Source organism: Falco punctatus, assembly GCF_963210335.1.
Source record: "Falco punctatus genome assembly, chromosome: 3".
Lineage (NCBI taxonomy): Eukaryota > Metazoa > Chordata > Aves > Falconiformes > Falconidae > Falco > Falco punctatus.
Genome location: NC_137582.1, coordinates 97,537,620 through 97,552,395, shown reverse-complemented (window position 1 = coordinate 97,552,395; position 14,776 = coordinate 97,537,620). Strand labels below are relative to the sequence as shown.

The following is a 14,776-nucleotide window of genomic DNA, read 5'->3' as shown; positions in this document are numbered from 1 at the left end:
AAAGCAATGCTAATAGGAAGAAGTAGGGAAAACTGTCGCATATTTATCTGTCATAAATTATGCTTAGGAGAGCATTAGGCACAACAAGCCATCACTCATGGAAGCAGGTTTCTGCTGTGTGTCAGAGTGCTGGACTACACTTCGTTAGGAGCATTAACTGGACACCAGCAGGAGATCGGTCTCTCTGCTGCTCCTCTCCGCCCCCATTCCAATTTCCTCAAAACATTCTCCCCACATTGCTTTGGTTATCTCTTCAAAACCAAAATATACTTTTTTTTTTTTTTTTGTATGCACAGGACAGTATGATACTTTACTTTAGGACTTAACAGGAAAGCCTCTACCCAAAATATCAGAGAGAAAACACATCAGTGGTGGGACATGCTAGTAATGCAAACATGTGTGCTGGCAGAGTAGGCTCAGAGCAGCAGTTCCTGGTGCTGGCCTCCAAAGACCGGTAATTTTGTCTGGAAGGGAACAGGACTCCAAAAAAGTCTTGCACATTATTCCTGAATGGTTCCCTCTGTGAGAAGTCTGCACAACACATGATGAAACCAGCAAACTTTTCTACAAGTGTCCCACTAACAGGCTGTTACCAGGAGGATGTGTCACTCTGGTGAGACCAGGCTGACGGTGAGAGCCCTCAGGGAGAGGGCTTGGGTTGGATTTACTTTAGGGAAAGTGCTCTCCAACAAGGTTGGGGATGGAAACGGGGCTGTATTTCACAGGTAGCGAGATAGCAACCCTTTAGGAAGAAGTATTGATATCTGCAACTGAAATAAACCCAGCTACAAGCTGGCAAAGGCTGATTTGAAAATCTCAGCACCTAAAGCACGCTCTTCTGGGTGCTTCTGCAAGTGCTGCTGCCCCGGCTTCTCACACCACAGGCTTGTGTCACACAGCCCCACAACCAAAACACGCGTACTGTGCTAAAGTATCCTGTCATGCAGGGACAGCCGTGAGAAACGCTGCAGGGAGACGGAGAAGCAGCGAGCATCTTCCTTCTGGTGCCAGTAGGAAACAGCAGAGAGCTGCCGACAGAATAAGGACATCGCCCTCACCGAGGGTATTCCCAAGGGTGCATGTAAAAAAAAAAAAAAAAAAAAAAATCACAGGCGTGACCCTATTTTCCCTGCACCTTGCTACCCTGAAAACACTCAGAGCAGCTGCTTTGAAGGGGCTAATCCACCCACTGCAGTATTTCTGGTAATGACTCACAAAATCCCACACGATTCTGATACCATTTTCTTGATAAAACCAGCTGCCAAAATGAAACTATACATTTGGTGCTTGGAAAAAAAAAACACCAAAAAAACGGGGTGGGGGTGGGGCGGAAGACAAAACCCTACTGGCTGTTATTAGTAGCAAAGTGGTGGAACACAAAACCAACAGTCAGTATTCAGTGCAAGAAGAAAGCTGAGTGCTGTGCACAGACCCTCTGCAGACAGGGGTTTGAAAGACGGGCTCTGCAGCCTGCCACCAAGAATTTGCCTTCTTGTACATTGCGACTTACACAGATGTTCGCATAATTTCTTGCATATGGACAGCAAAAGGAGCATTCATTTCAAGAATGACGTGATTGTCTGTCTGGTAAGGATAAGAAGGGAAAACTTTCAACATGTATCCAATGATACAGCTAAATGAGAAGCCAAACTGTTCCCAAATGCACTCAAAGGACTTCTCATGAAGTCAATGACAAAACGCAGACGAGACTTCATAGCACTCTTTCTTCCTCTCATATAAAAACCTGAATTAAATTACACTCAAGCATCTTACAATGAGATTCAGGAGCACAAAACATACTGGAGCATCACAGTGCTCACTCACCACCACAAAACATAACTAAACTTGCTCTGAAAAATGTTTTGACTTTTTATAGAGACGCCAAGGGAGGGGGGGGGGGGGGGGGAATGATGCTTGCTGGGCTGTTTTTTTTGTTTGGTTGTGGGTTTGGGTTTTTTGGGGCGGGGGGTGTAGGGGGGGGGTGTAGGGTTGGGGCAGGGGGGTTGATGTTGGGTTGAGTTGGGGTTTTTTTGAAGACTTCATTTGAAAGCAGCCAAACTCCCTTCTGCTTCTGTAAGGCAAACTACCCGAGCACTGGGTGTGCTGAGGTCACAGGAAGAGAGTACTTAAGCCTGTGCTTAAATTCGGGACAGCCTTGTACCAGATGCTTTGTACAAAAACTACTGAACTCCTGCTTAAGCCCTGCCTTAAGGAGAGATGCTGCTTACCTACTGCCTTAGGGAGAGATGTTTCCCTCGGACTGCTCTTCAGCAGCCCCTGTAGGGCTCCAGCCCAAAGCCTACTGCAGATTAGCAGCTGTCATTCCGTTCACTTCAAGGGATGCAGGATCACCTCATGGGAAATGAATACACCCAGCACTTCTTTCAGGTGTCCAGCAGGACATCCTGCAGGATGGAGCCATCACACAGCACCAATGAACTGAGAAGGGATGCTGGAGCAAATTCACCCTCGTGCCAAGTAAAGCATATACAGAATTTTTTATTTGGTCCATTTTCACTGCAGAAAAGATAACAAATCTGTGTTCAGATCACTGGCTGGAGAGAACATGCAGCATGTGAAGACCAATGCCAAAAAATTCCAATTAATCTTTTTATTATTATTATTAGATTTGTTGGGGTTTTCTTCCAATTTAACATACTGAATGAATTCCTGAAATGAAACAAAACCTATATGAGGAAGAAAGCAAGTAAGGTTATTTCAGAGGTACCTTCCAGCAACACCAAAAAAGCATACATGTTCTCCCTAGAACAGCATTATTATCACTAGAAACCTCAAGTATGCTCCCACCTTCCTTCTCAGCTGGGCAAAACAACACGTCTTCAGAGCTGCCATTGGTTCAATGAACTCAAAGGCTGTGAAAGTGCACCCTCAGCTCTTTGTAACATGTTGCCCTCCCCTGTATATTGCTCTAATGATCTGAGCACCCAGCGCGTAGGACTCCTCTACACCACCGCCTCATCCTGACATCTTCTAAACCAAAGTGTAACAAAGAAAAAAGTAAGACAGCAGAAGGGAGTCACTTTGGAAAGTTAAGCAGCACCAAACAAAACCCTAACCTTCTTTTGGCAAGGCGAAAGATCTGTATAACACGTTTTCCTCCTACTAAATACATTTACTCTTAAAAATCGATTTCCTGTCACTATTTATTTCTGCACGTTGCTCAGTGGTTCTGAGAAACTGCATGGAAAATCATGTTACACTTGTTAAATTGACCCTACAGGGCCATACCACCAGTGCATGCATCATCCCAAGAGGCAAGCCTGCCAAACTCATGCTGCGCATATCATCACTAAACCCAAGACAAAATGCAAATTTGGCTGTATCATAGCTGATTTGCATAGCTTTCCACTGGTCTTGTACAACCTTTTTACAAAATGCCAATTTACTTCACTTTCCTACAGCTTATTACCAGTGTGAGGTACTTACAGCTTTTATGCAAGGCAGATTTAGTAGTTCAAACATTAAAAGATATAATTAAATGCCTTTTGGAAATAGAACATAGCCTTCAATGTGACAACAGAAGGCACAAGACTTTGACTGTGACACAGAAATGTTAACGTCCCTTTGCAAAGGTGCAGACCCCTCTCTCTCACATGCTCGAGAGCTGCACAGCTTTTTCTGTTTTTTATCTGATCTGCAAAAGCAGAAATATTTGCTTGCAAACTATGAAGGGCCTGAATCCAGTTACTGAGTACACATTTCACTCACATTGATATCAGAATGGATGGCTGCCAGTTTAGTCTCTTGGCTGGCATTCAAACATGCTGATTGCCGATTGCTGAGCCTCCTTGGATTCGGAGTTCATGATTTTAAAAAAATAAGGAGAGAAAAAAAATCCCTGAACACGAAACAAAAAGCCTTCCACAAACATTTCTGAGATGCTACTGGGCTAATTTTCCCCCTCTCCTCTTTTGTAAGCTCAGTCTCTGGAAGCGAACACATACAAGTAGCACTCCGTGTCAAGCCAAGCAGCTACGGAGTTTGGACTTTATCTCCAAACCTACAACACAACGAACATTAGATCTTTCCTAGCCAAGCAATTTTCACACGTGTACCAGGGGCCAGCCCTCATTCAAGTCAGCCACAGAGGAAAAGATCTGTTTACACTCCCGTATCTTAACTTGACAAAAAAAAAAAAAAAAAAAAAAAAAACCAACCAAACAAAAAAAAAAAACCCACAAAAAAACCCAAGGAGAGAAAAAGAAGAACAAAAAGCTTGAAACGTGCCGAGACTTACGTCACCACCAGTTAAGAGAACAGGAAAGGCTGTTTGCCTTACACAAACCTATTCTTTCCTTCTTTTTTTCCTCACCGCTTCCTACCAAAATCCACCAGGTTGAAAGGCAAGCCAAGAGCTCCTCAAAGCCATCCTGCTCCCAAGTACCTCATGTCTTCCTCGATGCAGCAGGCGCGCGGTGCGAGCCCTGCTTCCCCTGGCACAGCAGCAGACACTGTAGATCAGACCACTTAGACATTTCAATTGAACTTGACAGATGTTTGTTAATAGGCTCTATGATACGTTTGGGAATGGCCGCCTGGAATTGTAAAATGGTTTATTACGACAGTTTAATAAGCCCGGTGCAGACAGTTCAGTGCATTATTTTCTAAGGCTGTAAATGGAAGTGACCAGAATCTGAACTGTACAGCAATACACACACAACCTATAACTAACCCAGGGAATGGCAAGTGCATTCCCACAGTGTCTGTCCAACGGGACCTGATCCTGCCAGGTCCCTCTGGGAACCTCCCTGCTCCTTGCACGCTTAGTCCTCCATGTATCACCACAATTCACAGAAATCAGGTATCTCTCTTCGGTGATAACTGCTTGGGCTAATTATTAGCAAATTCAATTTATGCTAATTTGCCTGAGGGGAGGGGAGCATAAAATTAACTTGACACATTTATTTAACTTTTTACAGTATTATTATTATTTAAAATTTATGACAGCATCGTGCCCAGAGGCCCCAGTCAGGATCAGGCTCCCACTGTGCTCAGCATCCCCCTGCATGTGCCTGAATGTCCTCCCAGCATAATTTTGAGGCAAAGGCCCCATCCCTGCAAACTGTTATGCAAGTGCTTGCCCCGAACACGGGGAGCGAGGCTGGGGAAATTAAAAGCACATTAGTCGTGCTGAAGCAAAGCAGGTGCATTAAGCCACCACATCCTACCATGCACTGGCAGCCCACACCAAAAAGGCTCCTATTTTGGAAGAAAGTGACAGTTGAGTCACTTCTGTTTCTACCATTAAACACAGACGCAAACATCCCCCCCTATCTACTGCTGCCTTTTCTTGCTTCTATCTTATAAACGGGACCATCACCCAGTGAATAAAAAAAAAATCACATGTGGAGTGAAAGGCCCCAGACAAGAGAGAAGATAAGGGTTAGTAACTGATTTGGGGAACTGTCAAAATCTCACCTTTTTAGATGCACAATGTGTAATGACACAGTTTTTCCTTGCAGTGAACTTTGAAGGATATTTGCCTGAGGAAAGCAGCTAGCTGTTCCACCTGCCTTCATGTCTGGACATACCCTGAAAGGTCACCATTTGGATGATCATAACCACCCATCGCTCCTGAGTAAGTTGCCCTTTTTGTTTATATCCAAGTATGCTTAACCTCATTAAACAACCTGTATTATCAATGTCATCGTATAATCAATATGCTATCATTACTTTAACTGAAACAGATTCAAATATTTTACAATATTTAGCCCAAAGTAGGGAAAACGGGATCTTTTCTGAGTTAGGGCCTTAAAGCCTTCAGAGTACCAGCTGTACTGACATAAGTACGCAAAAGAGTGAAGAAGGAATTGCTGAGAAAGGGAATGCTGCCTTCAGGAGCCATTTGAAGACCATCAGAATTAGAATATTAGGATTAGAAGACCGTCTCTTCCTCTGGGTTTCAGGTGGTGTTTTGAAGGGAGCCATCCATACTGTATGCTCTTTGGATTTGCTGGGGCTAAAGGGTACTACACAGAAGTGAGCATGGTCTAACTTTCCAGAAGCTTCAGAAGCTCCTCAGCTCAGAAGCAGGGGAGATGCTAGCAACACGCTCCACTCGTGACCTGCCCCACACCCCAAAAAGAGACAAGTTTAGCCCATACAAGTAGAGAAAAAATGGAAACATCAGGAGAATGTTAGGACAGCCACTGGCGTGGGCTGTCCTAACAACCTCGTTTCAGCACAGCATTTCAGGAGGCGGTAAATCAGGAAAACCCACCTTCAGGGCTGCTCCTCCACAGCTAACTGGCCTCTCCGTACCCAAGCACCACAAAAACCTTAGAGCAGATTTAACCCCCAAACTCACACACACTGGTGTAGCAGGTGGAGTAAGGGCTTTTCCAGAACTACAGGGGTTTATTTCAAAACGTACTGGGTTAACGTGTCTTCTGCCATCCTTCTGCTTTCCTCTACTTCTTTTGCTGCTGCAGTTCACTAGAGCTGTTTCAAGGTTCCATTAAATATGTCAAGTCTTTTACATGCAACTGCAGCCTTGCAGCACAAAACGAAACAGAGGCAGATGAAAGGAAAAGAAACCATCATTTAGCCACACACAAATTCTGAATATTTTGCATACCACTCCTAACAAGGACTGGCAGCCCACACCAAAAAGACTTTTGTTTGGGAAGAAAGTAATACTTGAGTCACTTTTGGTTTTATCATTAGATATGAAGACATCAAACATCACCTCCTGCCTAATGCCTTCTTTTCTTGCTTCTGTCTTATAAAAAGGGCACATGTTTCTGAGGTCCTTCAGAGCACTGCCTGCTTGACTCAGCACCATGGCATCTTTTGGTGCACGCAGGTAGCCCCATAACTGATGGAGTGTGTAAGATGCCACCCACGGCTCTGCTGAGCTGCCACCCTGGCAGGATGCAGTACCAGTCTGGTCTTTAATACCAGAAAGGTACATCAGGAACAGGTCTACAAAGTACTGTTTGTGCTGCCAGTAGAAAGCACGGGCTTTGCTGGCTGCTACCCATCCCCCTCTCACACTACCATTTTCTGCTGAAGAAGAGGCACCTGAACTCTGCCGGCTTTTGCCCTGCGGGCCATGTTTTGCCCATGCTAGTCCCATGAGTGAGACACCTTTGGTTAGATTATAGTGAGATGAACTTCTTGGAAGGGGGAGTTGAGCCCTTTCAACCTTTTACTCCTAACGGTTGGCTCCATTCTTTTTAAATTCCAAAATAACAGCATCATCCATTCTTTGACAACAGGCCTTTATCAGGTTAAAAAAAATATAAAATCAAACTAACCTGCTTACTTCAAAGCCATGCTCTCATAATTTTAGCTGGCACATCATGAACAAAATGGTCTAGAACTAACCTCAAACAGTCATCTGGAGAAAAACAACATATTTTCCCATGTCATCACCACTATAGCACATACTAACCACAACTATTCAGCCTGTCAATTTTCAGTTTATATTATGATAACTTTACCTAAAAGCATTTCATGGTTCAAAAACAGCAAGTGCAATGCCAAGGAAACATTTGCTGAACTGACGAGGATGGCAGCGCTGGTGTGAGGAATATGCTTTCTGCAGAACAGGAAGCAGAGTAAAAAGAGGTTTCACTGGGGACAACAGACTTCTCAGAAATTCCACAAAACACTGCTTGAGGTTGGCTTAATCCTACCGTCTAATCATGGATGTGAAGGAAGCTTAGTTTGGTCCTCCGGTGGTAAATTTTCCACGAAAATCTCCAAGAACTGTGATGAATGGGAAAACGAACACGAGTCTTTTTTTTACTTGCCTTAGCATCTCCACACATAGGAAGGTTTTTCACATCCACTGAGCATTTGATAGAGGTAAAAAAGTAGAGCCATGGTATCCTGGACAAGGAACTACGTGAGAGGCACGAAAGCAATGCATTTCAAAAGGACTTCAGTAAATACACTTTTAGCCATGCAATCCCCATGATTCACAAGGAACCAAACATTGTACAGTCTTCAGTTACTTTCCTCGTTTTAAGGAGGTCAAAGGCAAACCCCTCATTAACAAAGCACTGTGGTTCAAATACTATACTGAAGACTCCTTGATTTTGACAATTGTACCCCTACACTCAAGGCTCCAAAAAAATTCTCATGCTATAACGCTGCCTGTGTCGCCACTCCAGAAGAAAATGAGAAGTCACCGTATCACCCCTCAGTGACCCAGGGCAAGGAGAGGACAGCTATGACTGCAAGAACTTGAGCTGGATGCTTAGGTAGGGACAGCAAACCAAGCAAAAAAACCTAAATCAAATGAAAGCAAACAAAAAACCCTTGAGAACCCTACGAAAACACTCCACAACTTATAGTATTACTCTCTTCTTTATACTGGTTTGCCCAAAGCTGGGCCAGAGAGGCACCATGCAGGTTTCCATAATAAATTAATTGGTAGCTTTGCTTTTGTGGACTGCAAGAGCGGTCTGAGCCACTTTGCTTTGACTGTCCCTTCCCTGCCCCTTCTCCTCAGCAGCACTGTGACTTCCTACGGTGCAGCTTAAGACACACCAGGGCAGCTCTACACCTGGGGACAAAAGGGAACGCATCTGCCCCTCTTGGTTTTGGTGGGAGACACACTGAAGGTGACACGCTCTCCCCAAGGACAGCCAATTTCAATACTGGCTGGCCTCTAAATGAGCCTCTTGTAAAGGGTTGCTCTGAAGCCATCGTTCCCTCTCCTCACTGTTTATGAATATAAGGGACGTGTGTTGCTATGCGTCCTTCTCTGGACAGACCTTCTGCCTAGAAGGAAGAAGGGAGTGACAAGAAAGAGGCAAGCGTGGGGAAAAATGGGCAGGAGCCCTGCAACTGAGCTCACATTTGTTTCAAAAGTGAGTGGTTACACAACTGCAAGGCCCCGTACCCCAGACTTACAGTCTGAGACGCAAGTTTGAGCAGATCTTCCATGATCTCACAGTGAGTCTGAGATAGACCATGTCCAGCGCTCACAAAATACATAGCTGTGTTCCTCCATCGCTCCAACAGCAATTTATGTCAATGAATGTTCTGCTGCCAATACGCACCGAGCTTCCACTCCGGATGCCAAAGCCATGCTCCACACAAAGCTGGGACTGTGTGGTGCCCAGGCACAGCTTGCTATTAGCTGTATTTTCCCCCCATCTCAAGGAAGCTTTAAGGCAACCACCTGGAGAAAAGCAGTAGCATTGCAAGTTGTGTCCAACTACTCAATAAACTAACCTCGATTTTTTTATGCAAGTACTGCAACTCAGCAGTTCTACTATGGGAACCCAGAAAGCATGAGACTTTCTTAATTTACCGAGAACTACTGTATACTATTGTCAGCTACTGAAAATCTCAGTGTACAGCAGAAAATATTTTGAGTCAACAGACTGAAAAGCAAGACTGATGGATTTTTGTTTGATTTTACAGCATGTTTGATGTTTTCAAGAGGAGACTTAAGGAGATGCAGTATCAGATTTGAAATCTTACTTCTCTGTTGAATCTTTCATTATTTTCAGACTGTGTAATATATTTTAGTTTGATTTTATGTATTTTTTTTAATACAAAAATACATTTCACAGTTGAGGCTTTATCACGTTGACAGTACTTAAACATGTGCCTAACTGTAAATCAGTGAAGCTGATTGAAAACAAAGGGATAATGGGGTGTTAAAAAGGTAAGTGCGCCCCAAAGTGTTGCCCTGAACAGGAACTGGACATAAACATCTGTTTAGGTGTCTCTAAAATAGGTCTTCCTTGTCTAATAATAAGCACAGATCACAATACACCTTGTGTATCAAATGGTATCAAAAGCTACGTGTCTTGAGGAGAAAGACTGAACAGAGAACAACTGGAAGCCTCTGGGCATAAGATGTGATTGTTTTATTAGAAGGAAGATTAACACACAGGGGCCACAGATAAAGCTCTAACTCGAAAGGAGTATGAGTCAGGGAAGTTGTTCCAGATGGCAGAACCATGTGGGATGTGACTCTCCCACCTACTGTGGAAATAAAAATGAAGAAATGAAAACTTGGTGTTGAGAGAGCATATAGGACTGACAGGAAAAGAAGGGACTGAGAGCAGCAAAAGGAAATGAAAGGCAGAGTGATGATATGAGGCCTTCAAAAATCTTGAAATGCAGCAACACCACTTCAATCAGCCAGTACAAAAAAGGCTCAGTCACTTTGCTTCAGATAAACCTAAACATCTCAAAGTTTCAGTGCCTGTCCAGAGCACATTCCCTCTACTTCGGAGTTTGACATACCATGTGAACAGCTTCTCAGGAGCATCTTCCAGTACGTCGTCCTCAAGGGATGGATGGCGTGCAGTATCTCATAACTGCTGCTTCCACCCCTGCTGACATGTCCGACATCATAACTGAATAAGACAGGATTATGTCAGATGGTGTCTTGGGCAACTTAAGACTAATGGAAAATTTTAAAATGTGAAAATTAGGCTGAATATGACGTAAGACTTATTAACAACTCCTTAAGAGAAGTGGAGGAAGCCACGAGGTCTGGGCACGGGAAACAGTAAGACAAAACACTTCAAAACACCTTGCAGGGAACTGTCCTGTCAGGAAAACGCACATGGCATGATCTACATAAATACATCTTCTGCACCTCTTACTTCAATGCAAACAGGAGGTACATAAAAATAAAAGAATAATCAAGTATGAGCTAATTGACAAAGATCTGAAACTACTCTAGTCAAATTCCCTTTGAATCAAAGATGGGATTTTCAGACAGAAGTTCGAGGTGATCTTCCTGAACTAGTTAGTCCATTCCCTGCACAACAGTCCAGGTCACCATCCACAAAACGACCGCAAAGGTCGGTTGACTGGGGAGTCAATGCACACATGCTCCAAAACCTCCATTCTCCCCCATGCACATATGCACAGGTACATCACGATCTCTTTGATTTGGAGAATCTTTTTATTACCGTTTAAGTATTCAAATGCCTAGCCAAAATGGGCTTTGACCAAGGCCTATAAACCTAATGCCATAATAGTAATAATAACAAGTCTGATATGAGAGATTCTTATTAAAAAGGCAGAGAAGTACACATCACATATAAATAATCCCTGAAAAATAATTTCAGAGACAGGTCTGATCTTGAATTTCTGTGCTGAAAGCCTAACCTGAAGTCTATGAGGTCACTAAAAGGCTTGGAGACTTCAAAGCTGAATTTAGGCTACTGTATTTTTCCATGACTGATGCTTTCCAGTCATGTTCCTTTCTGGTCACGGCTTCTCCGTTTCAATGCAACAGAACTTTAAACCTAACACAGTTGAAAATGAGTGACCTGAAGGTCAGTCTTAGTCTTCATATAATTATCTCTTGCAGAAGCCACAGAGCTTGTGGTCATCTGGCCACTTGTTTACCTGTCCCTTCTTCCCAGTGAAAGGATGCTTATGTAAATATTCCTGTTTTTTTTAAATTTCAATTTGCAAATCTCTTCTTTCCTGCAAAGTATAAACAACTTCTTCCAAGACACAAGATTAATCTGATTCCTTTGAACAATCTTGGCTTTACCTGGGTGCATAAATGAGACATCTAACTGCTACAGCCATGTACATCAGCATGCCAGACAAAAAGCAGTGCTAAAAACCAGGCTGCAACTCCTGCATATCTTTCATGCTTGTTTTTTCAGCCTTGAGGATTTCTTGCTTAGTCAACTTTAAATCTATCTATTGTATATACAGTACTATTTTAAAACAGCACTCAAGTGTACAAGATAAACATATGCCCCCACTGAGTTACTAAACATGAGATAATGAATTTGCATCCCTGCGATTATTACTACTACCTGGTAGCTTCCTTCAATGTACAGAGCAGTACAAAACCAGAGAGCTGTGCCAAGTGAGAGGCCCTGCGCAGAGAAAGGCCAGCGCTCTGGAGGCACGAACAGAGCTGTGCAAGGAGGAAAGGCAGCAGTCACTGAAAACATGGCCTGCCACACACTGAATGTGTACAACGACCACCAGGAGAGAGTTTCTTCTTAGGAATGGGAAGGCTCTTCCACTTGGGATACGTGGGAAGAAGCCCCACAGCTACAGGGAAAGAAGGCAGCTCTAAATTTGCATTTGCTGCAGAAGTAAAATGTAAGCAGTGTGGAAGGGAAGAGGCATAGCAGCTTTGCCAAAGGTGTTAGGAAAGATTTGGAGCTCCTTGTGGCAGAGGAACCCAGGTCTGCACAGAAGAACAGTGAAAACATCCCAGGAACACGAGGCAGGCGTGTTCAGAGCAGCCAGCAACAAAACCACCACCAGGATTTCAAATGGCCAATTCAGTCGGAGCCATTCTAGTAACACGTTCCATTCTACTGAAGAACAGAGAAAGCAGGATTCGTGCTCGGTGTCTCTGCCATCCCTCCGTGTTCACCCATCTCTGCTCCCCTCCGGCACCCTCCAACAGCCCAGCCTTGCTCCACAGCCTGCCGTGCTGGCCAGGCGCCTGGGCTAGGGCTGCCATGCCCGCTGGCTGCAGCAGTGGGGCTCACCACCCGCCAGAGTCAGCAAGGGCAGAGCCTGGCTGCCTCTTCCCCCTCAGCGTCAGCACTAACTCATGCCTCTCACCTCCCCTCTCTGCTGAGTTTAGCAACACCACCAAAAAAATAAAAAAGTTGGAATTTAAAAGTCTTTGAGACTTCTACTTGCTGGTGGATTTGGTGGGAATTAGCCAAGACACTCAGTGCTATGGGGGGCAGGGAATGGGGACAGACGAGCAGACAGACACACACCACCACCACACACACCTCACTCGCCTGGAATCCAGACTAAAAACACCCAGGCTCTGGAGAAGAAATACTCATGAAAACATTTCATAATGCTTTACCAAGGAGTGATATCAGTACCATTATCTCCATTTTATGGCTGCAGCACTGACTGGCCACGGCATGCCTTAAGTCACCCATCAGATAGCTTTTCCTGCTGGCTCTGCCACTACGTCTCCTGATTGCAAGTCAAGTGCCCTGCCAGTGGAGTCATCCCAAACCGCAGGCTGCGTGAGAGGAAAGCTCTGCAGGAGTTAATACATGACTACATAAATGCTGGCTAGTCTCTTTGCAGACAGGTATGAAAGGGAAGAAATTTAAAGGTGCAATAGAAACTAAGAAATGCAATTCTCCTTTCAAAAGGCAATACCTGCCTCTACCAGGCTCAGGGCGCTAGGTGTTATAGATGTATTTCATCAAAAGGCAACGTATGGCAAGACTGGCTACAACCAGCATACACCACATAGTTGGTTGGCTTAAAAGAAGAAACAAGACAGAACCAAAACAGAAACCCAAAGAAGCCTGAGCAAGGGAGAAGGTGGGATCTGAACGCAAGCTTTCTGATCGGGCACCTTCTTAAACTCCTTGGGGACCCACTTCAAGAAACCCATAATGTTTGCACTACGCTTCAACTCTAGCCATGCTTAGCAGTATTCAGCCAAACCTTACTACGGTTACATTTTTATAATTTTCCATTGTTCCCTTTGCATGTGAAAAGATGAAGTAATCAAAAATTGGTCAAGAATAATTTAAATTATTCCTTTATTAAAACCATGCAACTTCCCTTGTCTTATCCCTTAGGTTTCAAATTTTGCGTATCAGAATTACTTCTTACCCAGGGAAGAATGTTCCTATCATTACATGTTGAATCTAAAAAGATTAGAAAATAGGGCAGGAATTATCAGATTTACTTTTTAATACAAGAAATGGTATGAAAGAGCAGCGTGAATTGCCATTTTATTTCTCTAATTGAATATCCTCCTTTGTATTTCCTGCTTCCTTATTGTTTTCAGGTAAAGATCAAGGATACAATTTCTCCCCTGCTCCACCATAAAACAGAAGGCAAGTAATGAGCCCAGCAAGACTCGACCTCTGCCATCAGTGTCCTACCTGCTGTCAGGCTGTTCAACATCAGCGGGGTAGAAATGCCTCAGACTAGATACCACAAGCTCTCCCACACTGCTGCTATTACTAGTTTTAAGATTGATGGTCCACACAGGTAATTACATTTGTAGTGACAAACACTGCCAGAGATCAAAGTTTTTGCAGTGTTTGTTTTGAGCTGCTGCATAGCTACCACCACAAGTCACTGCATATTAATGCAATGTCAAAAAAAGTACCATGTGGTGATGCCAGGACACAGCACCGCCCTCTTTTTGTGACTTCCTTCATCAAGGTACCAAATTCTCCTTCCTGGTACACCTCTGAACTACATTCAAATAAATCAAGTGAAAGGATGCTCTCAGAAAGGAAAGCTTTCAAGAACGCAGTGGTTTGATGCATGGGAATGGCTCCCCAGATAAGTGCTCCTTTTACCCTGCTGCAAGCGTGACCATACCGTCCACCCTGATGAGGCAGGTAGGCTGGCTGAGAGCCACATGTAGCCTCTTCGAGGGTCAAATACTGTTTAGATAAGGCACTGGCCTGACTAAGAGCCATAAGAAAGCCCTCTACAGGCCCTGTTCCAGTGGGCCAGTTCACAGACAAACAATCACCAATCTGCAACTCCTCATCCCCCACACCATCTTCCCCAAAACAAAAAAATGGAAAGACCAAAAAAACACAGAACAAAAAAAGAGATGCTTTAATATGACAAATCTTTTCTATACCAAATTGCTTGGGGGTTGCAGCACAATACAGGCACCGATGAACTCATGTGAGTGCAATTTCAGTTTCAGCAACACTGATACCGTACCAGCTTTGCACAACCACATAGTTTAACCAGATAGTTTGCTTTGCTCTTTGCAACATTTTGAAGTCCTGAAGGACCATTTAAAAAGAAATGCCTTCACAGAGCTTAAATGCATTAT

At 43.9% G+C, this 14,776-nt stretch overlaps 1 protein-coding gene across 15 annotated transcripts in view; it reads right to left on the bottom strand.

Annotated features, from left to right (window-relative positions):
* ATXN1 (ataxin 1) overlaps positions 1–14,776 on the bottom strand; it is a 226,535-nt gene that overhangs the window by 69,140 nt on the left and 142,619 nt on the right. The window contains exon 1 of one of the 15 annotated variants that reach the window (XM_080378256.1): positions 6,242–13,766. The exons of the other annotated variants lie outside the window; for them this stretch is intronic. The gene's annotated coding sequence lies outside the window, so the exon portion shown is untranslated. Of the gene's footprint in view, positions 1–6,241; positions 13,767–14,776 lie in introns of those variants that run through there. 15 annotated transcript variants of the gene reach the window in all.